We start from the raw sequence: 27,601 nt of genomic DNA, 5'->3' as shown, positions 1-27,601 counted from the left end.
ACATCCCTTGTGTAACATTATTCATTCTTCATTGAACAATCTTAGCAGCCTGATCAAAACTCATCTGGTCACAGAGGGTCAGATGGACAGCAAGAATGCCTTCCAAATTCTGTAACTCAGTAGGACAACTCTGTGTCACACTGAAATTCAAATGAGACAGCAGAAATGAACTTTTTATATTTATTTTTTTCTTTTCATTTTATTAAGATATGTTTTATTCGTTTATATATCAACCACAGATAACCCTGTCCTCCCTTCTCCTACCTCTCAGTCTTCCCCCCAACCCACCCCTCATTCCCACCATCCCCAAGGCAAGGTCTTCCCTGGGGTGTCAGCAGAGCATGGTACCTACATTTGGGGCAGGTCCAATCCCCTCCTTCCTGTACCATGCCTGAGCTAAGTATCTCAGCCTAGGCACCAGGTTCCAAAAAACCTGCTCATGCACTAAGGACAGGTCCCAGTCCCACTGCCTGGGGTCCACCTAAACAGTTCAAGCTAAACAACTGTCTCACTTATCCATAGGGTCTAATCCAGTCTCATGGGGGTTCCTAGGCTATTGGACACAGTTCATGTGTTTCCACTAGTTTGGCTAGTCGTCTCTGTACTTTTTCCAATCATGGTCTCAATATCTCTTGCTCATATGATCCCTCCTCTCCCTCATTGATTGGACTCCTGGAGCTCCACCTGGGGCTTGGCCATGAATCTCTGCATCTGCTTCCATTGTCCCTGGATGAGGGTTCAATCATGACAGTTAGGGTGTTCGACCATCCCATCACCAGTGTAAGTCATCTCAGGCACCCTCTTGACCATTGCCAGTAGTCTATAGTGGAGTCATCTATGTGGATTTCTGGGGACCTCTCTAGCACTCTGCATCTTCCTATTCCCATTGTGTCTTCATTTATCATGGTATCTCTTTCCTTGTTCTCCCACTCTGTTCCTGATACAGCTAGGACCTCCTGCTCCCCTAAGCTCTCTTTGCCCCAACCCTTGCCCTCCATTAACCCCTCTCAACCCCAGCTTGATCATGTAGATCTCATCCATTTCTCCATTTTTGGGCAATACTGTGTGTTTCATAGGGTCCTCTTTACTAGGTAGCCTCCCTGGAGCTGTTAGTTGCAGTCTGCTTATCCCTTGCTTTTCATCTAGTATCCACTTATGAGTGAGTACCTACCATGTTTGTCTTTCTGAGTCAGGGTTACCTCACTCAGGATGATTTTTTTCTAGTTCCATCCATTTGCCTGCAAATTTCATGCTGTCATTGTTTTTCTCTGCTGAGTAGTACTCTATTGTGTATATGTACCACATTTTCTTTATGCATTCTTCAGTTGAGGGGCATCTAGGTTGTTTCCAGGTTCCAGATATTCCAAATAAGGCTGCTATGAACATAGTTGAGCATGTGTCCTTGTGGCATGATTGAGCATTCCTTGGGTATATTCTCAAGAGTGGTATAGCTGAGTCTTAAGGGAGATCAATTCCCAATTTTCTGAGAAAGTACCATACTGATTTCCAAAGTGGCTGTACAAATTTGCACTCCCACCAACAGTGGAGGAGTGTTCCCCTTGCTCCACGTCCACTCCAACATAGGCTGTCTTCAGTGTTTTTGATCTTAGCCCTTCTGATAGGTAGGTGTAAGATGGCATCTCAGAGTCATTTTGATTTGCATTTCCCTGATGACTAAGGATGTCTTTCAGCCATTTGAGCTTCTTCTCTTGAGAATTCTCTGTTTAGCTCTATAGCCCATTTTTAATTGGACTGTTGTGTATTTTGATGTCTAATTTCTTGAGTTCTTTATATGTTCTGGATATCAGCCCTCTGTCAGATGTGGGGGTTGGTCAAGATGTTTTCCCATTCTGTAGGCTGTCATTTTGTCTTATTGACTGTGTCCTTTGCCCTACAAATCTTCTCAGTTTCAAGAGGTCCCATTTACTAATTGTTGCTCTCAGTGTCTGTACTACTGGTGTTATATTTAGGAAGTGATCTCTGGTGCCAATGCATTCAAGACTTTCTCTTCTTCTCTTCTGTGGGATGTTCTGTATGTTAAATGTGTTGCTCTGATTGGTTGATAAATAAAACACTGAATGGCCAGTAGCCAGGCAGGAAGTATAGGTGGGACAAGGAGAGAAGAGAATGCTGGGAACAGGAAGGCTGTGTAGAGAGACACTGCCAGCCACCGCCATGGAAAGTGTCATGTAAAGATACCAATAAGCTGCCAGCCACATGGCAACTTATAGACTAATAGATATGAGTTAATTTAAGATATAAGAACTAGATTACAAGAAGCCTGCCTCGGCCATACAGTTTGTAAGCAATATAAGTCTCTGTGTGTTTACTCAGTTGGGTCTGAGTGGCTGCGGGGCTGGCAGACGAGAGAGAGATTTGTCTTGACCGTAGGCCAGACAGGAATGGAAAAAAGTCCAGCTACGATTCTCTTACTTCCTACTTTCTCTTCTATCAGGTTTAGAGTAACTGGATTTATGTTGAGTTCTTTAATCCACTTGGACATAAGTTTTGTGCACAGTGACAGATATGGATCTATTTGCAGTCTTCTACATGTTGACATCCAGTTTTGCCAGCACCATTTCTTTTTTTTTTTAATTTTTATTTTGCAATACAATTCAGTTCTACATATCAGCCACGGATTCCCTTGTTATCCCCCCTACCGCCCCCCTCACCTTTCCCCCAGCCCGCCCCCCATTCCAATCTCCTCCAGGGCAAAGCCTTTCCCATGGACTGAGATCAACCCAGTAGACTCAGTCCAGGTAGGTCCAGTCCCCTCCTCCCAGGCCGAGCCAAGCGACCCTGCATAGGTCCCAGGTTTCAAACAGCTGACTCATGCAATGAGCACAGGACCCACTCCCACTGCCTGGATGCCTCCCAAACAGATCAGGCCAATCAACTGTCTCACCCACTCAGAGGGCCTGATCCAGTTGGTGACCCCTCAGCCATTGGTTCATATTTCATGTGTTTCCGTTCATTTGGCTATTTGACCCTGTGCTTTATCCAACCTTGGTCTCAACAATTCTCGCTCATATAAACCCTCCTCATTCTCCTTAATTGGACGCCCAGAGATCCACCTGGGGCCTAATCATGGATCTCTGCATCCAGATCCCTCAGTAGTTGGATGAGGTTTCTAGCATGACAATTAGGGTGTTTGGCCATCCCATCACCAGAGTAGGTCAGTTCGGGCTGTCTCTCGACCATTGCCAGCAGTCTGTTGTGGGGTATCTTTGTGGATTTCTGTGGGCCTCTCTAGCACTTTGCTTCTTCCTATTCTCATGTGGTCTTCATTTACCATGGTCTCTTATTCCTTGTTCTCCCTCTCTGTTGTTGATCCAGCTAGGATCTCCCGCTCCCCCAAGCTTTCTTTTCCTCGACTCTTGTCCTTAACTACTCCCACTCATGTCCAGGCTGTTCATGTAGATCTCATTCCATTTCTCTGTCATTGGGAGATCCCCATGTCTTTCTTGGGGTCCTGTTTTCCAGGTAGCCTCCCTGGTGATGTGAGCAGCAGTCCAGTCATCCTTGTTCCACATCTAGTATCCTGCTATGAGTGAGTACATACCATGTTTGTCTTTCTGAGTCTGAGTTACCTCACTCAGGATGATTTTTTCTAGATCCATCTATTTGTCTGCAAACCTCATGATGTCATTGTTTTTCTCTGCTGAGTAGTATTCCATTGTGTATATGTACCACATTTTGTTTATCCATTCTTCAGTTGAAGGGCATCTAGGTTGTTTCCATGTTCTGGCTATTACGAACAATGCTGATATAAACATAGATGAACAAGTGCTCTTGTGGTGTGGTTGAGCATTCCTTGGGTATATGCCCAAGAGTGGTATAGCTGGATCTTGGGGGAGATGGATTCCCAATTTTCTAAGAAAGCACCATATTGATTTCCAAAGTGGTTGTACAAGCTTGCATTCCCACCAGAAGTGGAGGAGAGTTCCCCTAGCTCCACATCCTCTCCAGCATAAGGTGTCTTCAGTGTTTTTGATCTTAGCCATTCTGACAGGCGTAAGGTGGTATCTCAGAGTTGTTTTGATTTGCAGTTCCCTGATGATTAGGGATGTTGAGCAATTCCTTAAATGTCTTTCAGCCATTTGAGTTTCCTCTGTTGAGAATTCTCTGTTTAGTTCTATAGCCCATTTCTTAATTGGACTGTTGGGAATTTTGATGTCTAATTTCTTGAGTTCCTTATATATTCTGGATATCAGTCCTCTGTCAGATGTGGGGTTGGTGAAGATCTTTTCCCATTCTGTAGGCTGTCGCGTTGCCTTGTTGACCGTATCCTTTGCTCTACAAAAGCTTCTCAGTTTCAAGAGGTCCCATTGATTGATTGTTTCTCTCAGTGTCTGTGCTACTGGTGTTCTATTTAGGAAGTGGTCTCCTATGCCAATGCATTCAAGACTACTTCCTACTTTCTCTTCTAGCAGGTTCAGAGTAGCTGGATTTATGTTGAGGTCCTTGATCCACTTGGACTTAAGTTTTGTGCACGGTGATAGATATGGATCTATTTGCAGCCTTCTACATGTTGATATCCAGTTTTGCCAGCACCATTTCTTGAAGATGCTTTCTTTTTTCCATTGTACAGTTGGGCTTCTTTGTTGAAAATCATCTATTCGTGGGTGTCCGGATGAATGTCAGGGTCTTCGGTTCGGCTCCATTGGTCCATGTGTCGGTTTTTAGGCTAGTACCAAGCTGTTTTTCTTACTGTAGGTCTATAGTAGAGCTTGAAGTCAGGGATAATGATGCCTCCAGAGGTTGTTTTATTGTGCAGGATTCTTTTGGCTTTCCTGGGTGTTTAGTTTTTCCATATGAAGTTGCGTATTGTTCTATCCAGGTCTGTTAAGAATTGTGTTGGGATTTTGATGAGGATTGCATTGAATCTGTAGATTGCTTTTGGTAAGTTTTCCACTTTTATTATGTTAATCCTACTTATCCATGAGTGTGGGAGTCTTTCCATTTTCTGACATCTTCTTCAAATTCTTTCTTCAGGGACTTAAAGTTTTTGTCATACACGTCCTTTGTTTGCTTAGGTAGAGTTACCCCAAGGTATTTTATATTATTTGTGTCTATTGTAAAGGGTGATGTTTCTGATTTCTTTCTTAGCCGATTGTCATTTGTATATAGAAAGGCTACTAATTTTTTTGAGTTAATCTTGTATCCTGCCACATTACTGAAAGGTGTTTATCAGCTGTAAGAGTTCCTTGGTCAAATTTATGGGGTCACTTATGTATACTATCATGTCATCTGCAAATCGTGAAAGTTTGACTTCTTCCTTTCCAATTTTTATCCCCTTGATCTCCTTTTGTTGTTTTATTACTCCAACTAGAACTTCAAGTACTATGTTGAATAAATATGGGGAGAGCAGACCTTCTTGTTTTGTTCCTAATTTTGGTGGAATTGCTTTGAGTTTCTCTCCATTTACTTTGATGTTGGCTGTTGGCTTACCATAGATTGCCTTTATTATGTTTAGGTATGTTCCCTGCATTCCTGATCTCTCCAAGACCTTTATCATGAAGGGGTGTTGGATTTTGTCAAAGGCCTTTTTAGCTTCTAATGAAATGATCATGTGGTTTTTTTTCTTTCAATTTGTTTATATGGTTTTAATATATTGAGAGACTTTTGTTTCTTGAACCATCCTTGCACCTCTGGGATGAAGCCTACTTGATCAATGTAGACAATTGTTTTGATGTGTTCTTGGAGTTTGTTTGCCAGTATTTTATTGAGTTTTTTGTTTCAATGTTCATGGTGGAGATTGATCTGTAATTCCATTTCTTTATTGCATCTTTGTTTGGCTTGGGGATCAGAGTAACTGTAGCCTCATAGAAGGAGTTTGGTAACATTCCTTCGGTTTCTATTGTGTGGAACAATTTAAAGAGTGTTGGTATTAACTCTTCTTTGAAGATCTGGTTTAATTCTGCATTGAAACCATCTGGTCCTGGGCTTTTATGGTTGGGAGACTATTAATGATGGTTTCTATTTTGTTAGGTGTTACTGGTTTATTTAAATGGTCCATCTGGTCTTGATTTAACTTAGGTATGTGGTAGCTGTCAAGAAAATTGTACATTTCCTTTAGATTTTCCAATTTTTTTGGAGTACAAGTTTTTGAAGTATGACCTGATGATTTTCTGGATCTCCTCATTGTCAGTAATTATGTCTCCCTTTTCCTTTGTAATTTTCCAATTGGATGCTCTCTCTCTGTCTTTTGGTAGTCTGGATAAGGGTTTGTCTATCTTGTTGATTTTCTTAAAGAACCAACTCTTTGTTTCATTGATTCTTTGTACTGTTCTCTTTGTTTCTATTTTATTGATTTCAGCTCTCAATTTGATAATTTCCTGGCATCCGTTCTTCCTGGGTGACCTTGTTTCTTCTTGTTCTAGAGCTTTCAGGTGTGCTGTTAAGTCACTAGTGTGAGATATCTCCAACATCTTTATGTGGGCATTAATGCTATGAATTTTCTTCTCAGCACTGCTTTCATGGTGTCCCATAAGTTTGGGTATGCAGTATATTCAATTTCATTGATCTCTAGGAAGTCTTTAATTTCTTTCTTTATTTCTTCCTTGACCAATTGGTGATTCAGGTGAGCATTATTCAGTTTCCATGAGATTGTAGGCTTTCTGTAATTTTTGTTGTTGAAATCTAACTTTATACCATGGTTGTCTGATAGAATACAGTAGGTTATTCTAATTATTTTGTATCTGTTGAGGTTTGCTTTGTGACCAAGTATGCGGTCAATTTTAGAGAAGGTTCCATGGGGTGCTGAGAAAAAAGTATATTCTTTTTTGTAAGGGTGGAATGTACTGTAGATATTGATTAAGTCCATTTGATTCATAACATCAATTAAGGCCCTTATTTCTCTGTTAAGTTTTGATTTGGCAGATCTGTCCAGTAGTGAGAGTGGGGTGTTGAAGTCTCCCACTATTAATGTGTGGGGTTTTATGTGTGATTTAAGCTTTAGAAATGCTTCTTTTACATATGTGAGTGTCCTTGTATTTGGGGCATAAATGTTCAGAATTGAAACTTCCTCATGGTGTATCTTTCCTCTGATGATTATATAATGTCCTTCTTGATCTTTTTTGATTGATTTTAGTTTCAAGTCTATTTTGTGGGATATTAGGAGAGCTAAACCAGCTTGCTACTTAAGACCATCTGATTGGTAAGACTTTTCCCAGCCTTTTATTCTGAGGTAGTGTCTATCTTTGAAATTGAGATGTGTTTCTTGTATGCAGCAGAGAGATGGGTCCTGTTTTTGTATTCATTCTGTTAGTCTGTGTCTTTTTATAGGTGAATTAAGTCCATTGATATAAAGGGATATCAATGACCTGTGATTGTTAGTTCCTGCTACCTTTTGGTGGTAGTGAGTGTGTATTTCTCTTCTTTGGGCTTTGCTGCTGGGGGTTATCTATTGACTGTATATTCGTGGGTGTATCTGACTTCCTTAGGTTGGAATTTCCTTCTAGTGCTTTTAGTAGGGCTGGATTTGTGGATAGGTGTTGTTTTAATTGGTTTTGTTTTAGAATGTCTTGTTCACTCTGTCTATGATGATTGAAAGTTTTGCTAGGTATATTATTCTAGGCTGGCATCCATTTTCCTTTAGTGTCTTCATTATGTCTATACAGGTCCTTCTGGCTTTCAAAGTCTCCATTGAGAAATTGGGTGTTATTCTGATGGGTTTGCCTTTTTAAGTCACTTAGCCTTTTTCTTTTACTGCTCTTAATATATTTACTTTATTCTGTAGATTTAGTTGTTTAATTATTATTCAGCAAGGGGACATTTTGGGGGGTCTAGTCTGTTTGGTCTTCTATAGGCTTCTTCTATCTTCATAGGTATTTCCTTCTTTAGGTTGGGAAAGCTTTCTTCTATGATCTTGTTGAATGTATTTTCTGTGCCTTTTAGTTGGTATTCTTTTCCTTCTTCTATCCCTATTAATCTTAGTTTTGGCCTTTTCATGGTATCCCAGACCCTGGACATTTTGTGTTATGACTTTTTTGGCCTTGGTATTTTCTTTGACTGATGAAACTCTTTCCTCTATTGCATCCTCTACACCAGAGATTCTCTCTTCCAATGCTTGTATTCTCTTGGTTATGCTTGCATCTGTGTTTCCTGTTTGTTTACTCAGATTTTCTATTTCCAGCATTCCCTCTATTTGTGTCTTCTTCATTGTTTCTATTTCCCTTTTCAGGTCTTGAAGTGTTTCCCTCACATGTTTAATTGCTTTTTCATGGCTTTCATTAAGGGATTTATTGCTTTCTTCCACTTTTTTTTATTTGTCTTTTCCTCTAGTTCTTTATTGATTTCTTCCAATTTTTTGTTTGTCTTTTCCTCAATTTCATTTTTCATTGTTTCTTGAAAGGCCTCTAGCATCTTCATAATGCTGTTCTCAAGGTTGCTTTCTTCTGCTTCTTCTACATTGTGATGTTCAGGTCTTGCTATTGGAGGAGGGCTAGGTTCTGGTGATGCTGTATTGCTCTTATGTTGTTCTATGTATTTTTCCCTTGACATCTGCCCATCTCCTCCTCTAATAGGCATAAGAGGTTGCTGTGTCTGAGTGAGTTGCTATTGTTCTACTCTGTGCTTGTTGTGTCTGTGTCTCAGAGGGCCCCTTTAGGTTCAATCTTAGTTCTTGGTCTAATTGGAGAAGGCAGATTCTGTTTCTAAGGGAGCTGCTCTTGGGTGAACCTAAGCTTGTTGATTCTGTGACTCACAGAGCCACTCTTGGTCTTATCAGGGCTCTTGGTCTAGTCAGAGATTACAGATTCTATGTTTCAGGAAGCCTCTCTTGGTGGAATGAGAGGTGGCAGATTCGCTGTCTCACGAGGTTACTCTTGTTCCAATGAGAGTTCTTTGTCCAATGAGGGCTGCCGGCTTGGTTTTCATGCCTCAGGAAGTGTCTGGGGTCTCAGGAGGATTGGTATGGGGGCAGGGTGTATATTGGTAAGATGTCCAGTAGGGCGTCTTGGTGAGGGAGGGCCTTCACGAAGCAGCCCTGCCTACTGGCCAGCAACTGGGACAGAGTTGGGTGGGGGTTCACAGGGACCAGCTGTGTCCCATGGATGGGGCCAAGGGGCAGCACTCTCTGGGTTTGGAGCCTCAATATGCTTTCAGTTAACTCCTGGCCACAGGAACCAAAGAGCTGAATATTTACATCTACAACAATTAGGACAATGAGAAGAAGATGTGATCATTAAAAACAACTGTAATGTTAATGTAAAAATTGCTATATGAATTTCTCCTATTTTCAGATCCTTCAAAGGACTGCCAGAGTGGATATGATTTAGGCTGCAGCCTAAAGCACACTCTCTCCCCACCCACCACAGGCAAGGCCAGCCTAGAAACACAGTACTTATAGGAGTACTAGGGGAGAATACCCTGTTTATTGCCTCACCTCTTCTAATCTACCTTCTCACAGGAAGTACACTCCCCAAAGGAACAAACAGATGTCAGACACATTCAGAGAATTTTTGTTCACTTGCTTGGTGAGGATGAATTTATGGTGATGCTTGTTCTCTTTTCTGTCCATGACAGGTGAACATCAACTTTCATTATAGAGTATTATTGGCATTATTGTCCAATGTGTGATGGGGCTGATTGCAGTAATATTTGTACTGGTTTTCCTGTGGCACAGCTGTCGTCACAGGTGAAGTGTCTTACACCCTTCCACCTACTCTTCCATTCCCTCCATGCTTGGGAAAGGGAAGAGGCTTCCTTTACTTTGTGTCTAGACTCCATTTTCTTCTCTTTGCTATGTGTCTGCTGTGTTACTCATATCACTGCCTTCCTATGTCCTGTACCCCACTATCTGTTGGTCATGGTCACTCCTTTCCCTGTGAAGTTTGGAGATAAATTGTCTTTATCTTTCACCAGGGAGCCACAAATTGCGAAAGACATTAAACAAGTGGACAATGAGCCAACCAACCTCAATCAGCCAACCAACCTCAATGAAACCTCAAAAGAAGGTTCAAATATGAAACTTCGAAAGAAAAAGAAGGTAAAAGTAAATTCTCAACCAAAGTACCACCCCTAGACCCAATTAAAAAACAGCAAATATGATGGGATAAAAGGATCAAAGGGTTGGAGGGGGCTGATTAGATTGGAAAATGAGGCAGCACCAAGAAAGGCAGTGGCAGCCATGGTGTGAATGCACAGCAAGGACACCAAGCAGCTCCCAGGAAACATTGGCTCCCAGGGTCCTTCCCAACTGAGGAACCAAACAACAGTGATGGTGTCTCCCACTTCTTTAGGGCGAGAAGTAAGAGCATGCTCAGTGAGGACAACTGGACCTGTCCACCCACAGTAAGTAAAGGCACTGACCCTCGGGAATCAAAGGTCCCACCACCTGCCAGTACTTCCACAACATCCTGGACAGCAGCCACTGTCTCCTGTCTGACTTACAGAGCAGATCTTCTTTTCCCAGCTTCTGTGTTTACTTGGTTGGGTCTGAGGGGCTGTGGGGCTGGCAGGTGAGAGAGATTTGTCCTGACTGTGGGCCAGGCAGGAAAACTCTAGCTACAAATGGCATCCAACGTGGTGGCAAGAGTTTCTACCTAAAAACTGAGAAAAAAGATTCTAAAACGGAGCTAAAAACAGTTCCTAATTGTCTCTCTCAAATGAGCGGCAGCTGCCGGTTAGAGCTACTGGGTTCCTAGCGTGTGTGCTCGACCTGCCCCGTATGGTGGGAATGAGGCCTCTGCAAGTGGTACATTAAGCTGCATGGTGGATTTAGCCTTTGCTAGTACAAAACAAAAAAAGAGGTTTCTGGGCTACACGCTGCTTGGATAAAAGCATAGACCCACTATAGCTCCCAGAGCTGGTGGGAAACGTAGCCATGTTGGGAAGCTGAGGTGGGCGGAGCCAGCAGCCAGAGGTGCTGCAGGTTAAAGCAATAGATTCACAATAAGACAGATTCAGATGTAATAGTTTACAATGTGTGTAAAATATACCTAGGCTTAAAAGAGACAAAAAAGGTGATATATACGGTTATATAAACAAATAGTTTAAAAAAATAAAGTCTTTAAAGAGACAGTAAAATTAATATAAAAAATAAGCCATGTAAAGATGAATATTACATAGAGAATCTGGATTGTGTTGTCTTTGGGATTTTTAACTGCGGAAAAACATTTGATCGTAAAAGCTGTTGAGTTATGCCAATATGTATATTTTAAAGATATCTTGACTTCACAGTTTGGATGTAAAGATGTGTTGCTTTGGAAAGGAGACTCTGCTTTTGTTCCCACAGAAAGCCAAAGGCTATGGATTTGTTCCAGATTAAGATACATCAGGTTTGACCAGCCAAGACCCCCTGAAAGTTCTCCGATGACACCATGGCCCAGATGATCCAACTTCCAAGGTGGTTTGAAGGCAACAGGCTCAGAAGATACACCCTCATGGACTATTCCATAATCCTAAAATTTTCTTTGTGTCCCCATAAGATACAGCAGCCCCCTCCAGCAGGAAGTAGTAAGAGAAGCTACACCCAAATTCCCAAATTATATGTAATTTTACTTTGTTAAGGTTAAAACCTTCCTTTTTGAAAAACAAAAAAAGAGGGAAGTGCTGTGGGATGTTCTGTATGGCAAATGTGTTGCTGATTAGTCAATAAATAAAACACTGATTGGCCATTGGCTAAGCAGGAAGTGTAGGTGGGACAAGGAGGAGAATAAAGCTGGGAAGTAGAAGGCTGAGTCAGAGAGACACTGCCAGCCGCCACGATGAGAAACAGCATATGAAGATGCCGGTAAGCTACACCTTTACCTTAATTTAAACTGTTTCTATTCATCTATGTTTTCCTCAGGCCTTTTTACCTTTCTTTCATTCTGTATGTTCTACTTTTCTGCTTCCTCCCCATCTGTCTCTCTGACCCCAGATGTCTCCGTGGCTTCTTTTTTTCTTTCTTTTTTGAGCCTAAATACCTCTTCCTACTTATTCTTCCTGCCTAGATGTCCCACCTATATCTCCTCCCTCACTATTAGATATTCAGCTTTTTCTTAGACAAGTCTGTTGCCTTGGGGAGTCAAGGTAAAACAGCAACACATGTTTACATAGTTATACAAACACAACACATCTTTACATTGTTAAACAAATAATGCAACACACCAGCCCTCAGGTGCTGTAGGTCCTCACCCTCTTTCCAGCCACAGGAGACCAAGTCAGTGCTGAAGGGAGACTCAGTTGACCTAGGCTAGGCTGGCATGAGGGAACCACATGTCCAAGAGCAAGTTCCTGAACCTAATGCCTTCCCTGCTGTGTGTGAAGGTTGTGGTCATTCATTATCCCTTAGGGGGACTCTCTACTGTGTGAGTCTGGGTCCCAAGGACCACTGTGCTCCTCCTTGTCAAAGGAACATGTCAGTCACAAATAACCACTGAGGAAAGAATAATCAAGGCTTTGTGAACTTGGAGAACTCCTGAACTGAATAATCCAGGTCTCTGTCCTTGTTAACTCTACTCTGGTCCTAATAAGCTAGGTCTGTGAAATGGACTCTGGAGGATACAAATCCTCTAACTGGACTTGGGCATCACCCCCTTCAACCCCCACCGCACATCTACTACTACCTCGTGCTGCCTCCTTCAGCTACAAATCAGAAGTCTTGGATGAGCTTTGCACTTCCATGCTCTGGTGAGTCTTCTTTTGCTTCCCCAGGTCATGTGACAGCTCTCCTAATGAGGTAAGCACTGCCACTTTCACTGCCTGCTTCCTCGCAGATGTCTCTGGAGAGATGGGGATGCTCAGAGCCACAACTGTGTGTCCTTAGTTCCTTGTGCAGCAGATGAGGAGCTGCACCTCTCCACCCTTTAGGCTGCTCACCTGCATTCTGCCCACTACAAAAGAGGTTGCAGGTGTGGGTGAGCTAGCCCCTGTGTAGTTCCCAGCACAGACCCAAAGGAGGAAGAGCCACACCCCTCTCGCTTGTCTCTCCTCATCTGAACCTGCTCTGGCCTTCAAAGGAAAGACTCCATTCCAACCAGTCAGAAGTGCAGGATCTGGGATCTCACTCTGACCCCTTCTCTGCCCAGCATCCTAGTCCCTTGTAGTCTGGCAGATGGATTCAGACAAGAGACATCCTGTCATGTAGAAGACTGGCAGGTTTCTTAGAAAATGATGGGAGGCATGCTCAAAAGTGAGGGTGGACATTGGCCAAAGGGCCACTGCAGATGAAAGGCTTTCAAGGAGCGAGAGTGGACAATGGCCAGGGACCATGGGCAGCATGTTAAAGTAGGCCGGGTGATGTCTTCTAAAGTCTCTGGCACAGGGGGCCCTCATGAGATGTTGTTCTGTGCAGGACAAAGAGATCATGTGGGTTGACTCTAAAGGAGGGGACTAATGTGTGTCTCTGTTCTTTGCCAGAAGGCTCCAGCCACATAATAACTTATATTCTTCTTAGCAATTGAGATGGTCACTTAGAGAGGTTAAAGGCTGGAAATGTAGTCCTATTGCTAGAGCGCTTGTCTGACTGTCCCTGGCTTAGGTTTGATCCACAGAATCACAGTTTAGCACACCTGCAGTCACAGCACTTGGTCCCTGGAGGAGAACATGGGGACTCCCTGGGATATATGAGAGCTGGTTCACACCAACACACACACAAACTAGGTTTAGGGAAGTTGAGATGCTTTAGTGTGTAAAGTGCAGTTTACAAATCTGACACCTGAGTTCCTAAAACCTGAGGTAAAAGAGCAGACCCCCTCCTGCAAGTTGTCCTCTGAGATGCATCCATGTTCTGTCTGTTTGTCTGTCTGTCTCTGTGTCTTGAGACTGACTGTATGATCATACTTTTCAGGTGGATGGCCTTCACATTATTTCTTGGAAAACAATGTCCAGCAACACAAATCCCTAACTTCATCTTCCCATTTCCACCAGCAACAGCAATGGTCTTCTGAAAAAAAAAACAGTGATGACCTGTCCCATTAGCTTCTGCACCTGTATTCCCAGACTCTTGCCCCTCACTGGGATGGGGTAACAGAGGAGATGCCCCAAAGGACACAACCCTGCAGCCCTAGCCTTCAGAGTCAGCAGAGAGAAAGGCAGATAATGAATTGCGTAGCTGGTGGCTAGCAGGAAAGGTATTGCTGGTGAGGGATTGCACCCTTTAGACTACAGAGCAAGAGTACTTTACGAAGTCCACTGTAGCCAGGGAGCCAGCTGAGTAGTGATCAGAAAACTGGCCGTGGAAGAGAAAAATGGGCTGTGATAGGGGATGACCTCCACTGGAGAAAGCCCTCTGGCAGCTGTGACTTGTTCTCTAGTCCCACAAAGCTAAGTGGCCAAGCCTTCAGCAAGCACATGAAGCACTCCTTGACATTTGCCCACTCTGTTCTCAGGGCATCCTCGCACACACTACTGTCTCCTTATCTCCGGACACTAGCTCCTTCTCCTACTGGGGAATGTCCAGTGTCCTATCACATACTCCAGATTCCTCTCTTGCTCACACTTCCTGCTCTTGTCAACACTTAGCTCTTTGGGGCCCTCTGTTCTAATTGCATCTGTCTCCCTGCACACCTCTGCCCCACTACTGTGACAGGAGAGTAGTGGCTGAAAAGAGTGGATCAGGAAAGGAACTAGTTGACAGGAAGACTAGAAGCCTGTCCCCACCTGACTTCATACAGTCGAGCATACTCAAGAGATGCCAGGGATAGGAGCTGGAGAGGTGGTTTGGTGGATCTAAGCACTGAGCTGCTCTTCCAGAGGACTCAGATGCCCATCAACCACACAGATTAAAACCTTTTGTAACTGTAGTCTCAGGGTATCTGATACCATCTTCTCTCCCCATGGGGTACCATGGCCACTGTGACCAAGCTTCATGGTCATGCCCAGTTAGATGTGGCATGGGGAGACATGCTCCACTTTTGGCAGGTAGAGGTGTATGGACAAGGACAAGCAATTCAGGAGAAAGTAAACAAAAGTGTGTCAAACACCCATCTAAAGACCACTATTTACTCTTACATTTTCTTTCCTGACTTTTTAAAAATTTTTTATGAGTGTGTCTCACATAGCCCAGGCTAGCTTCAAACTCAGTACACAACCAAGGATGACTTTGGGCTTCTCATCCGCCTGTGTGTATCTTTTCGAACAAAGTCCTGGGGATCAAATCCAGAGCTTTGTGCACACTAAGTAAGCTCTGCCTACAGACTTACACCCTAGCCTTCAAATTTTTACAGTTAAATATTTGTTGAATGGTTCTTAACTTCTCATACGTAAGACTGTACATGTGTCCAGGTGCACACACACACATTCACATGCATGCATGCACACCTTTGCTTCTCCTAGGAGATATACATGCTTTGACCAGCACCAGGAACAAACATTTGTTAACAGAATGGTGCTGAGATCTCCAGCTCAGAGTTCTGTGAGGGCTGAGAGGGGCCTGGGATTAGCAGAGGAGATGGACCTGCAGTGAGAAAGCAGGAGTGGAGTCTTGACTCCATGGAGAAGGTAACTATTCTCAAAACATTGCCACACAGGGACACAACTGAGGACTCCATGGGCTACATGAGAGCTGGTTCACACCAACACACACACAAACTAGGTTTAGGGAAGTTGAGATGGTTTTGTGTGTAAAATACAATTTACAAATCTGACACCCGAGTTCAGTCCCCAAAACCTGAGGTGAAAGAGGAGACCCCTCCTGTAATTTGTCCTCTGAGATGAACCCATGTTCTGTCTGTCTGTCTCTGTCTCTGTGTCTTGAGACTGACTGTATGATCATACTTTTCAGGTGGATGGCCTTCACATTATTTCCTGGAAAACAATGTCCAGCAACACAAATCCCTAACTTCAATCTTCCCATCTCCACCAGCAACAACAACGGTCTTCTGAAATAAAAAAAAAAAAAAACAGCAATGGGAAGTGTCCCATTAGCTGCTACTCATGTATTCCCAGTCTCCGGCCCCTCACTGGGGGCGGGGGTAGTGGAAGAGATGCCCCAAAGGACACAATCCTGCAGCTCCAGCCTTCAGAGTCAGCAGAGAGAAAGGCAAATAATGAATTGGGTAGCCAGTGGCTAGCAGAAAAGGGATTGCTGGTGAGGGATTGCACCCTTTAGACTACAGAGCAAGAGCACTTATGAAGTCCACTGTAGCCAGGGAGCCAGCTAAATAGTGATCAGAAAACTGGCCGTGGAAGAGAAAAATGGGCTGCGGTAGGGGATGACCTCGATTGGGGAAAGCCCTCTGACAGTTAGGTGACTATGTGTGCAGGTCCTGGCATGCGATCTCTGCCCTCAGAAGGATGACAATGTAGACTGGCTTGTGTACAGTTCTAGGAGTCCAGTGGCAGCCACTCTGTACCTATTTCCCGACATGGGATTTTTGCTATACACATGGCGGGCCATGAAATCCAAGGTCCTGCAAACAGGAACTGTCTTGGTTGGTCACAGCTGCAGTTCCATGGTGGAGAGATACAATCTCCCATGCATGTCTGTTTGGGATTCCATTTCACCTTTCAGCTGTGACTTGTTCTCTAGTCCCACAAAGCTAAGTGGCCAAGCCTTCAGCAAGCACATGAAGCACTCCTGGACATTTGCCCACTCTGTTCTCAGGGCTTCCTTGCACACACTACTGTCTTCTTAGCTCCCCGAACCTAGCTCCTTCTCCTACTGGGGAATGTCCAGTGTCCTATCACATACTCCAGATTCCTCTCTTGCTCACACTTCCTGCTCTTGTCACCACTTAGCTCTGTGGGGCCCTCTGTTCTAATTGCATCTGTCTCCCTGTACACCTCTGCCCCACTACTGTGACAGGAGAGTAGTGGCTGAAAAGAGTGGATCAGGAAAGGAACTAGTTGACCAGGAAGACTAGAAGCCTGTCCCCACCTGACTTCATACATTTGAGCATACTCAAGAGGTGCCAGGGATAGGAGGTGGAGAGGTGGTTCGGTGGATCTAAGCATTTGGCTGCTCTTCCAGAGGACTCAGATCCCCATCAACCACACAGATTAAAACCTTTTGTAACTGTAGTCTCAGGGTATCTGATACCATCTTCTCTCCCCTGGGGGTACCAGACATATACATAATGTTCAGACATACATGCCAGCAAACCACCAACCAACACCAGCACCACCAGCAATACCATCACCACCACCACCAGCACCACCCACATACACAGGCATAGAGGGACAGGCAGGGAGTGTACACAAACACAGAGCAGTGACCCCTAAGTAAAGTCAGTTGAGGTTTGTGACATACAGTAGGTATCATGGATGCACAAAAGCCAGAGGGGCCAATCATAGGGTACATTTGGAATGTCAGATTGGAAAAGTGAGGTTGTATTAAGCCCCCTTGGCCACTGTGACCAAGCTTCATGGTCATGCCCAGTTTGATGTGGCATGGGGAGACATGCTCCGCTTTGGCAAGTGGAGATGTATGGACAAGGACAAACAATTTAGGAGAAAGTAAACAAAAGTGTGTCAAATAACCATCCAAAGATCACTATTTACTCTTACATTTTATTTCCTGACTTTTTAAAAATTTTTTGTGAGTGTGTCTCACATAGCCCAGGCTAGCTTCAAACTCAGTACATAACCAAGGATGACTTTGGGCTTCTCATCCTCCTGTGTGTATCTTTTCGAACAAAGTCCTGGGGATCAAATCCAGAGCTTTGTGCACACTAAGTAAGCTCTGCCTACAGACTTACACCCTAGCCTTCAAATTTTTACAGTTAAATATTTGTTGAATGGTTCTTAATTTCTCATACCTGAGACTGTACATGTGTCCAGGTGCACATGCACATGCACATGCATGCTTGCACACCTTTGCTACTCCTAGGAGGATATACACACTTTGACCAGCACCAGGAGCAAACACTTGTTAACAGAATGGTACTGAGATGGCTAGCTCAGAGTTCTGTGAGGCCTGAGTGGGCCTGGAATTAGCACAGGAGATGAATCTACAGTTAGAAAGTAGGAGTGGAGTCCTGACCCTTGGAGAAGGTAACTATTCTCAACACATTGCCACAACAGGGACACAACTGAGGGTCCCTGGATCAAGACAGGCTGGTGGTGGCCCAACCATCTGCTTCATAATGGTGTAGAATATGAGGTTTCTGTCACAGGTGGGTTAGAAAGAGAATGATAGTGACATGGAAAGAGAACCTGCAAATGAAAACCTTCCAAAACAAAATTTAAAAACTCTCAGAATCTAAGGGCACGTGCTGCTCTTCTGGAAGACCTGAGTTCAGTTCCCAGCACACACATCAGGAGGTTCACAGCTGCCTGCAGCTTCATATCCAGGGACAATGATGCCCTCTTCTGGCTTCGATAGGAACCTCACACACATGTGGCCTACTCACATACAGAGAGAGTGAGACAGACAGAGAGAGAATGAGACAGAGACAATGACACAGGCTGAGAGACAGGGAGAATAAAAGCAAATCTAAAATAAGAGAAAACAACCTCACATTTCTCATTATAATTCAGGTTCTCACAACATAAGCCACCACCTTCTCACTGAACAAGTTGAGGCATTTCCTGGGCTGATCTGCAGCTACTTCGTGTCTGACATTGGTTCCTGTTCCAGTGCTGCTACCTCTTGGAGGATGACTGATAACCAGGACTGTCTTAGGATTTCTATTGCTGTGTAAAGACAGCATGAACACAGCAACTCTTACAAAGGAAAACATGTAATGGGAGGGCTTATGGCTTAGAGATTCAGTCCATTATCATCATGGTGGAACATGGTAACATGCAGGCAGACATGGTGCTGGAGAAGGAGCTGAGATTTCTATAATTTTGATCCAGAGGCAACAGGAAGTAAACTGAGACACTGGGTATGGCTTGAGCATAGGAGACCTCAAAGACTGCTCCTACAGTGACACACTTTCTCCAACAAGGCCATATCTACTCCAACAAAACCACACCTCCTAATAGTGCCACTCCCTGTTATCTTGTGCGGGCCAATTACATTCAAACCACCACATCCCACTTCCTGGCCCCCATAAGCTTGTAACAATATCATAATGTAAAATATATTTAGTCCATTTTCAAAAGTCTCCATAGTCTATCACAGATCAACAATGTTTAAAAGTGGAAAGTTCAAAGTTTCTTCTGAGATTCACGCAATCTCTTAACTATAATCTCCTATAAAATAAAAATTAAAAAACACATGCTTCCAACATATAATGGCACAATATATACATTACTCTTCCAAAGTGTAGGGAAGGGAACATAATGAGGAAATACTGGACCAAAGTGAGACTGAAAGTAATCTGGGCAAACTGCAAACTCTGCATCTCCAGGTCTTACTTAAAACTGCTCTTCAGAGCTACAACTTCTTTCAGCTATATTGACCACAACACATTACTCTCTTGGGCTGGTTCCACTTCCTGTTTGTTACAGCTCTTCTCAGCAGGTATCCCAAGGCTCTGGCATCTCCAACATCTTGGGGTCTCCAAGGCAATCCAAGAATCTCCTTCACAGCTTCACACAATGGCCTCTCTGGTCCTCCATATAGGGACACTCCTGACACATGCCTAGCCACAGTGGTTTTCCTTAGTCAAGGAGGCAAATTCCATAGCCTATTTCTTCCATCCTTAATCCAGAACCAGGTGGCCAAAGCTACCATGTTCTGCTGCTTGCTGGTGCTGTAATGTGACCCCCTTGTTTAATTACATCTTCACCAGTTTTCTGTTTTTGTTGGTGTCCTTCACTGCCTAAGGTAAGCATGGCTGTACTGAAATTTGCTCTGTAGACCAGGCTGGCTTCAAACTCAGAGATCCCCTTTCCTATGCCTTCCCAGTGTTGGGATTAAAGACATGTACCACCACACCCTGATTTAAGCTTTTCTTTAATTTCTTTTCAGCTGTTGGAAACTTAGCTTCTTAGGAACTTGCCCTGGGCCACCACTCCCTGCATTCCATTTCTTAATATGTTTATCTCTTTGAATACTAGAATTAGTTCCATTCCACTTCCTGGTGCTCTTTCTCCTCAAATTGTACATTTTGTATTTTTTCCTTGCTCGGCTTCCTCTTTTTCATTATAAATCTGTATAAGAGTGGCCAGTCATAAAAATCAAAACAAAGTCTATAGTAAGCTGTTTTGAGATTTCCTCTGCCAATGGAATTAATCCAAAACACTTCACTTTAGCCTCAGGCAGACTTTTGGGACAAGGACAAAAAGCAGCCATATTCTTCACCAAAATACCACAAGAACAATCTCTAGGCCACATATTAATATTCTTCTCCTCTGAAATCTCTTGACCAGGCCCCCACAGTTCAAATAAATCAACACCAATGGCTTCCATGTTCCTACTAGTCTGTCCCATTAAGCAGTGCTTAAAGCATCACAATTACATACAGAAGATCTGGGCTCTGAGCGTCTAGCCATTGTGCCTAGACCATTGCCCCTTCAAGTGATCTGGGTCCTGCCTTGGCTCCCCATCACCAGGTCATGCCATCACACCTTCCACTTGAGGCCCTTGTGGGCCAGGGACTGTACCAGGAATTTCACTCCAGGCCTGTCTGTGAACTGAGATTGGGGCTGTAAAAGCAGCCACACTTGTCTCAGGGGTGACAGGGTTACATGATCTCAAAAAGGAGCATGTCTGCCCTCTAGAGCAGTGGTTCTCAACCTTCCTAATGTCGCAACCATTTAATACAGTTCCTCATACTGTGGTGACCCCCCAACCATAGAATTATTTTAATAACTGTAATTTTGCTACTGTTGTGAATCATAATGTAAGTATCTGATATGCAGGATATCTGATATGCAACCCCTGTCAATGGGTAGTTCATAACCTCTCTCAAAGGGGTTGAGACCCACAGGTTGATAATTGCTGCTCCAATGGATGCTTCCTGCCAGAAGGAGCAAAGCAGTCAGGTAATGGGAAGAAATGGGGAGAAGCAGCATGATTTGAAGGGAGGGCCCACAGGAGACTGGACAGATCACAGTGGGGTTCAAATGTTGTCGGTGGTCATGAGGAGCTGCAGTCAGCAAGGGAGCTTATGGAGTTTGATTCGCTAAATAGCAAAGCTAAAGGCTGGAGATGCACCTGGGGAGTGGAACAGTCTCCAGAATGCCCCATGCTGCTTCTGTGTTTCCTCCTGCTTGCTGCTGCTGTGTTCCTGTTGTATGTGACATGGTGTGAATACTGTGTGAAAGGATCCCACTGTATCTAGTATAGTGAGTTGTTGGATTTTCTTTTACTCTAGCCCCACATAGGAACATCATAATTTTGTTGTTTGTTTTCGCTCTTCTGGGGACTAGCCGCCAACCAGCTCCCAAATAAATCACACAGAGAGGCTTATTCTTAATTATAAATGCCCAGCTTTGGCTTGGCTTGCTGCTAGCAAACTTTTCTTAACTTTAAATTATCCCTTCTACCTTTTAAAAGCCTCTGGGCCTTTTCCTTTTCTTACTTCTGTAATCCTTCCTTCACTCTCACACCATGGTTGGCTCTGTAGAGAGGGGGCTGTCCCCTAGCATCCTCTGCCCCTTTTTCTCCTCTCCTGCTCTTTTTTCTCCTTCTATTAATCTTCTTTCCTGCAAGCCCCACCTATCCTTTCTCCTGCCTTGCTATTGGCTGTTCAGCTCTTAATTATATCATCAGGTGTTTTAGACAAGTCAGTGTAACACAGCTTCACAGAGTTAAACAAATGCAACATAAACAAAAGTAACACACATTAAAATAATTCTCCAACAATAGTGTGATTGTTTCTTGGGAAAATCTCACTCCTCACTGGGAGTTTTCCTTTCAGATTATAATGACAATGATTTTTATAAGAGCAATGATGCTTAGTCAGATCAATGATTTGACTGAACATTCTGAGCCAGTCTGAAAGATACAGGTGACTAAGACAGGTAATGAAGATGATTAGGGAAATAGTTTGGGTTATTCTGCCATTTGATCCAATAAGAGACACCAAAAAGACAAATATAGGCTAGAAGTCACCTTCCCCTTGGTTGATGTGGAATTTGCAGAGGATGGAACCTGAAAACAAGGAAGTCTCATGCATTATAGACCCATGGATCCTGCCTGTTGGAAAACAGGCTGATGATTAAACAAGGCAAGTATGTCCCTACACCCAAGGTTAGGCCTGAGTTCCTCGGTCATGTAGCTTACAGAATGAATCATAGGCCCTGGAATGTAGCTTGATAAAGCAAAGTTGTAAAAATAAATTAAATGCCCCTATTGTATGTAAACAAAGATAGACAGCTGAACACAGGAATGAAGTTTGTAGGTATCTGCTACACTGAAACCGCAAGCAGCTTCCTGCCAATACAAAAGGAACAGGCTGAAATATACATGGCTTCCTTAAAACTTTGTTAACCAATTATAAAATAGTCATTGCTCTGGGGTAGAGATGTTATGGAGGGAAAATTAACATAACAAAATATGTTAAACTGCTTGTGAGCTTTAAGGAAAACATGTAACTTGTTATCATACTGTGATTTGTTTTTGGAAAACATATAACTTGTGATTATGAGGTAATCTTTTCTTGTGTAGAAAATTTTGTCTTATGAGGTATAAAAGGGATGAGTGGAAAATAAGGAACATAGAAGGGAAACAGCAGGGAAGAAGAAGGAAACAGCAGGGAAGAAGAAGGAAACATCAGGGAAGAAGAAGGGAAACATCAGGGAAGAAGAAGGGAAACAGCAGTGAATTAAGGAAACAGCAGGGAAGAAGAAGGAAACAGCAGGGAAGAAGAAGGAAACAGCAGGGAAGAAGAAGGAAACAGCAGGGAAGAAGAAGGAAACAGCAGGGAAGAAGAAGGAAACAGCAGGGAAGAAGAAGGAAACAGCAGGGAAGAAGAAGGAAACAGCAGGGAAGAAGAAGGAAACAGCAGGGAAGAAGAATATAACACAGGAAAAAAGGAAGGAGCAGAAAGAGAAAAATGAAAGAAAGAATTAAGCTTTGACCCCTCAGATAATAAGTCCTGGCTGTTAATGTGCTATCTTCAAAGAAACACGTCCTCGCTCATTTTTCTGACTTGCTGTGAGCTGGTTCTTCAGCAAAACTGTCTCTGTGGATACTTTGGCATGGTCACTCTTGTGGGACTGTCTGCGCCTTAGAGTTGTCTGGCATTATGTCTCTGTGAGAACTGCCACATGGAGGGAGTGGCACTGTTAGTGCCCAGAGCTCTGGGGAGGAGAAAACTGTCCAGCATCCAGCTGCAGTGACTGATGCTCAGCTCAACACGCATGACTCCTGGCTTTTGTTACAGCTTTTCTGTAACCTATACCACTGCCATGGACAAGACAGAGACAGACTGAGCCATTTTCTCCCCAGTTTTGTCCACATCTGTCTGGGGTAGGCGAGACCCGCCTATGGCCATCCTTGTCTACCTCAGCCTTCTGCAGGGACAGCACCAACTCAGGGCCAAATTCTCAGCTGGAGAGCTGAGAGAGCATGTGGAACACCAGGACCACCAGCTCCCTCCAGTCCACAGCAGAAGACACCCTCACAGGCAATCATCCTGAAAGATGTCTCCTGAGCCAGGGCTCCAAGCCCAGCATGTCCCAGTGTACTCACCCTGCCCAGTCCTGCTGCCCAACAGAGGTCATAAATCTGCCAGAGCATCTCTTCACATAGCCCATGGCCTGTAGAGATGCAGCTGCAGGGAGAAACATGTGGAAGGGATGCAGAAAGACCAATATGTCAAACTGCCATAGCTCAGCCTGGAACCCACATCTCCTTCTCAGGGAACAGGTGCTTCAAGGTCCTGGATTCCTAAATGGAAGGCAGTCTTGACACCCCAGGACCCCTTTACAAAAGAACAAAGATAGCATAGCCTCTAAAATGTTCCTGGCCTTGAAGAGATGGCCTCCGTTAAGAACTAAAGAAGTATAGTTTTAAAAAGACAAAATAGAGTATTCAAAATAATCTTGAAAGAGAAAAACAAAATTTGACACACTTTAAAGACATCAGGGCAGCAATCCCACATATAATAGCTTAATAAATAAACAAAACATGTAAAAATAATTAAAAACTAATAAATAAAAAATAAGAAACCTAAGCAACAATGTGAGAAACTTCTAATTCAAAACATAAAAGTGCAGCTGGAAAGGTGGCATTGAGAGTCAAAGCCCTGCCACACAAGCTTGGCCACCTGGCTTGAAAGAAGAGACTGGCTTCCCAAATTATCCTCTGACCTCCATATTGGCACCATGGCATGCAGAAAGACATGTGTGCACTTATGCACACAAGCACACATCAAACACACATATACATACTAAAAATAAGTTAAATTTCAAAACTTTACAACACTGAAGAAAGGAACTAATGAAAACACCAGATAGAATGGAAAGAAGTTCCATGCTCATGAGTTGGTAGAACTAAAGTGTGAAAATATCTGTGTTACCAAAGGTGATCTAAACATCAATTCAAAATGGGGATCAAAATTCCAAAAACATATCTGTGAAGAGAAATAGAAAACACTACATTCTCACAGAAGCAAACGAGACCCCAATGGCCAAAGCAACCCTGAGCAGAAAGAGGAATGTTGGAGAAATCACCATGCTCTATGTCAAATATCCCTAAGAGCAAACCTAACAACACGGTATGGTTACTGGCAAGACATAGACATTCAAACCAGTGCAACAAAACATAGGACCTAGAGATAAACTGAGCAGCCACAGCTGATCTGTGACCAAAAATACATTACCAAAAAATACAGCTGAGTAAAGACGGCCTCTTTGACAAATATTCATGGGAAAACTGAATAGAAGAACAGAACTAGGTCCCTATTTGTCATTTGCACAAAAATCCATGTGAACCTGAAACTTGAAAACTGCTGAAGGAAGAAACTTCAACAACCTGCAGCAGCAAGGACTTTCTAAAATGGATTCCACTGCCTCAGAAATCACAACAAGAATTGGCAGATGAAGCCGGACAGTGGTGGCAGATGCCTTTAATTTCAACACTGAGGAGGCAGAGGCAGGAGGATCTCTGTGAATTTAGGACAGCCTGGTCTATAGAGTGAGTTCCAGGAATGTCAGGGCTACACAGAGAAACCCTGCTTTGAGAAACCAAAAAAAAAAAAAAAAAAAAAGAATTAGGAGATGGGATTGCATGAAATTGAGAAGTTTCTGCACAGCAAAGGAAACAACAGAGTGAAAAGTCAGTCAGAATGGGTGGGAAGGTTGCCAGATACACTTCTGAGAAGGAATTAACACGGAGTCTATAGAAAGAGTTCAAAAAGTGAATCAGATAGCAAGAGAGCCTCAAATCATCTGGGCAATAAATAAACAAAGGTACAGAGCAGAGTCCTGAAAAGAAGTGTAAATGGGGAGTAAATACATGAAAAAATCAGTGTTCTTATCCACCAGGGAAGTGTGAATCAAAAGTGTACATGACAACTGTTAGGTGATTCTCACCTACCTCCAAGTTCACTGAGAAAGCCTGGGTCAAATACACACACACACACACACACACACACACACACACACACACACACACACAAATAATAAACCAATATGAAGAACCTGCCCACAATGGAGGAGACTCAGGGAGAAGACCTGTCCTCCACTTCCCAGGACCCTTCCTTTTTGCTGTGCTCAACTGCCCCACAGCTGCTTGCTAGGAGCTGCTACCTCCTCCTGGCCCCTTTTATCCCTTTGAGACTCACCAGTTCTCAGCCTGCTCCCCATGAAAAACTCTCCAACCACCACACTGCCTGGGAGATCCAGGTGACTTTATTCTTAGGGACTCACCAGTGCCATGTCAGCTGTCTAACTGGGACCCTCTAGTTTTCCTACCCAGCCTGAGACACAGGACAAGTTCACACTGCCAGAGAAACTTTTTCCAACTTTCTCAGCCAAGGTGATGCAGACCTTAGATTATAGCTGACAACCTGAAAATCTGGGATAGAGGCTGTAGTCCCAATACCAGACAGAGAAAATTGACATCCTAATCTGCTGTGAATCAGCCCCCTCCTGAACACTGTAAACACCTCTTCCAAAAAGAAGAGGGCCTTAAAAAAAACAGAAAAAAATAAACTCAACCAATAACCAACTTCAGATGCACAAATCCGAATCTCAAAATGAAAACAACACAAATAACCAAAATAACACATCTCTACCCAAAAAAAATAAAAAAACAAAACAAAAATGGTTGAGAGAAAGCCCGAACTGATCTACTCTGGTGATTGGACGGCCAAACACCCTAACTGTCATGCTAGAAATTTCATCCAATGACTGGTGGAAGTGAATGCAGAGATCCATGACCACACCCCAGGTGGAAATCCAGGAGTCCAATGGGTGAGAAAGATGAGGGTTTGTATGACCGAGAATTGTTGAGACCATGATTGGAAAAAGCAAAGGGAGAAATAGCCAAACTAGTGGAAACACATGAACTATGAACCAATAGTTAAGGAGCCCCCAACTGGATCAGGCCCTCTGGATAAGTGAGATAGTTGATTAACTTGAATGGTTTGGGAGGCCCCCAGGCAATGGGACCAGGACCTGTCCTTAGTGCATGAGCTGGCTGTTTGGAACCTGGGGCCTATGCAGGGACACTTTGCTCAGCCTGGGCAAAGGGAAGAGGGGACGAGACTTGCCTGGATTGAATCTACCAGGCTGAGCTGAATCCCCAGCGGAGTCCTTGCCCTGGAAAAGATAGGAATGAGGGTGGGCTGAGGGGAGGGCAGGGGAATCCATGGCTTATATGTAAAATTAAATTAAATTATAAAATAAATTTTTTAAAAAAGAAAAAAGATACAAACCTCACAGTAACAGCCCGTTTTGAAAATTACTTGGAAGAACTCTCAAAACAGTCAAAGACTAAAAGAAGAGTGAAATAACAAAGTCAATACAAGACATAAAAGTAGAGTTTAAGAAACCTAAACAGAAATGGTGCTGGAAATGGAAAACTCAATAAATTAATTAAAAAGTTCAGTGGAGTCAGGCATGATGGTGCACACTTTTGATCCCAAAAGTTGTCAGGCAGAGGCAGGAGGATCTCTGTGAATTGGAGACCAGCCTGGTCTGCATAGTAAGTTCCAGGACAGCCAGGGCTACATAGTGAGACCCTGTCTCTAAACAAAATGAAATGGAACAAAACAAAATTACTTGGAAAGCCTCACCAAAATAATGGGCCAAGTAGAAAATAGAGAGCTGGGGATGAAAGACCAAGTAGAGCAATTGGATCATTAGGAAATGTCAGGAATTTAACCAAAAGTATGAACAGGACATTGTAGTTTCGGGATACAATAAAACACCTAGCGAGGATAGAAGAAGGGTTAGAGGATAGAAGAAAGAACACCAAAGCAAAATAAAACTCATCAAGAAAAAGAAAACAAAATCTAGTTTTAAAATGGGCAAATACAGAGGCCCACAGCCAAACACTAGGCAGAGCCAGAGGGGGAGGAAGGATGTAGGAGCCAGAGGGGTCAAGGACACCATGAGAACAGGGCCCACAACTAAGCAGGGCTCATAGGCGCTAAAGAGACCAAAGAGACAAAAATGGACCATGTGTGGGTCTGAGCTGGGTCCTCTGCATATGTTACGGTTGTGCAGCTTGTGTTCTAGTGGGACTTCCAACAGTGGACATTGGGGGTGTCTGACTCTGTCCCTTGTGGTTGGGGCACTTTTCCTCCATGATATGAGGGTTCGTGCCCAGTCTTTTGTATCTTGTTAGGTCATGTTCGCTGAATGTTCCTGGGAGGCCTGCTCCTTT

General features: G+C 43.4%; 1 protein-coding gene and 2 long non-coding RNA genes across 3 annotated transcripts in view; 2 read left to right on the top strand and 1 right to left on the bottom strand.

Annotated features, from left to right (window-relative positions):
- LOC131895374 (carcinoembryonic antigen-related cell adhesion molecule 1-like) overlaps positions 1-27,601 on the top strand; it is a 349,579-nt gene that overhangs the window by 112,013 nt on the left and 209,965 nt on the right. The gene's annotated exons all lie outside the window — the stretch shown is intronic.
- LOC131924891 (uncharacterized) lies at positions 9,458-10,366 on the top strand. The gene is made up of 3 exons (XR_009383110.1): positions 9,458-9,640; positions 9,868-9,991; positions 10,245-10,366. It is a non-coding gene; the product is annotated as an uncharacterized LOC131924891 (long non-coding RNA).
- The window catches only part of LOC131924879 (uncharacterized), a 42,267-nt gene continuing 28,257 nt past the window's right edge, over positions 13,592-27,601 (bottom strand). The window contains exon 3 of the long non-coding RNA XR_009383106.1: positions 13,592-13,873. This is a non-coding gene — a long non-coding RNA (uncharacterized LOC131924879). The remainder of the gene's footprint in view (positions 13,874-27,601) is intronic.

The sequence above is a fragment of the Peromyscus eremicus genome, chromosome 1, assembly GCF_949786415.1.
Source record: "Peromyscus eremicus chromosome 1, PerEre_H2_v1, whole genome shotgun sequence".
In the NCBI taxonomy this organism is placed as follows: domain Eukaryota; kingdom Metazoa; phylum Chordata; class Mammalia; order Rodentia; family Cricetidae; genus Peromyscus; species Peromyscus eremicus.
The sequence above is the reverse complement of the archived record's forward strand: the minus strand, read 5'-3'. Positions and strand labels throughout refer to the sequence as shown.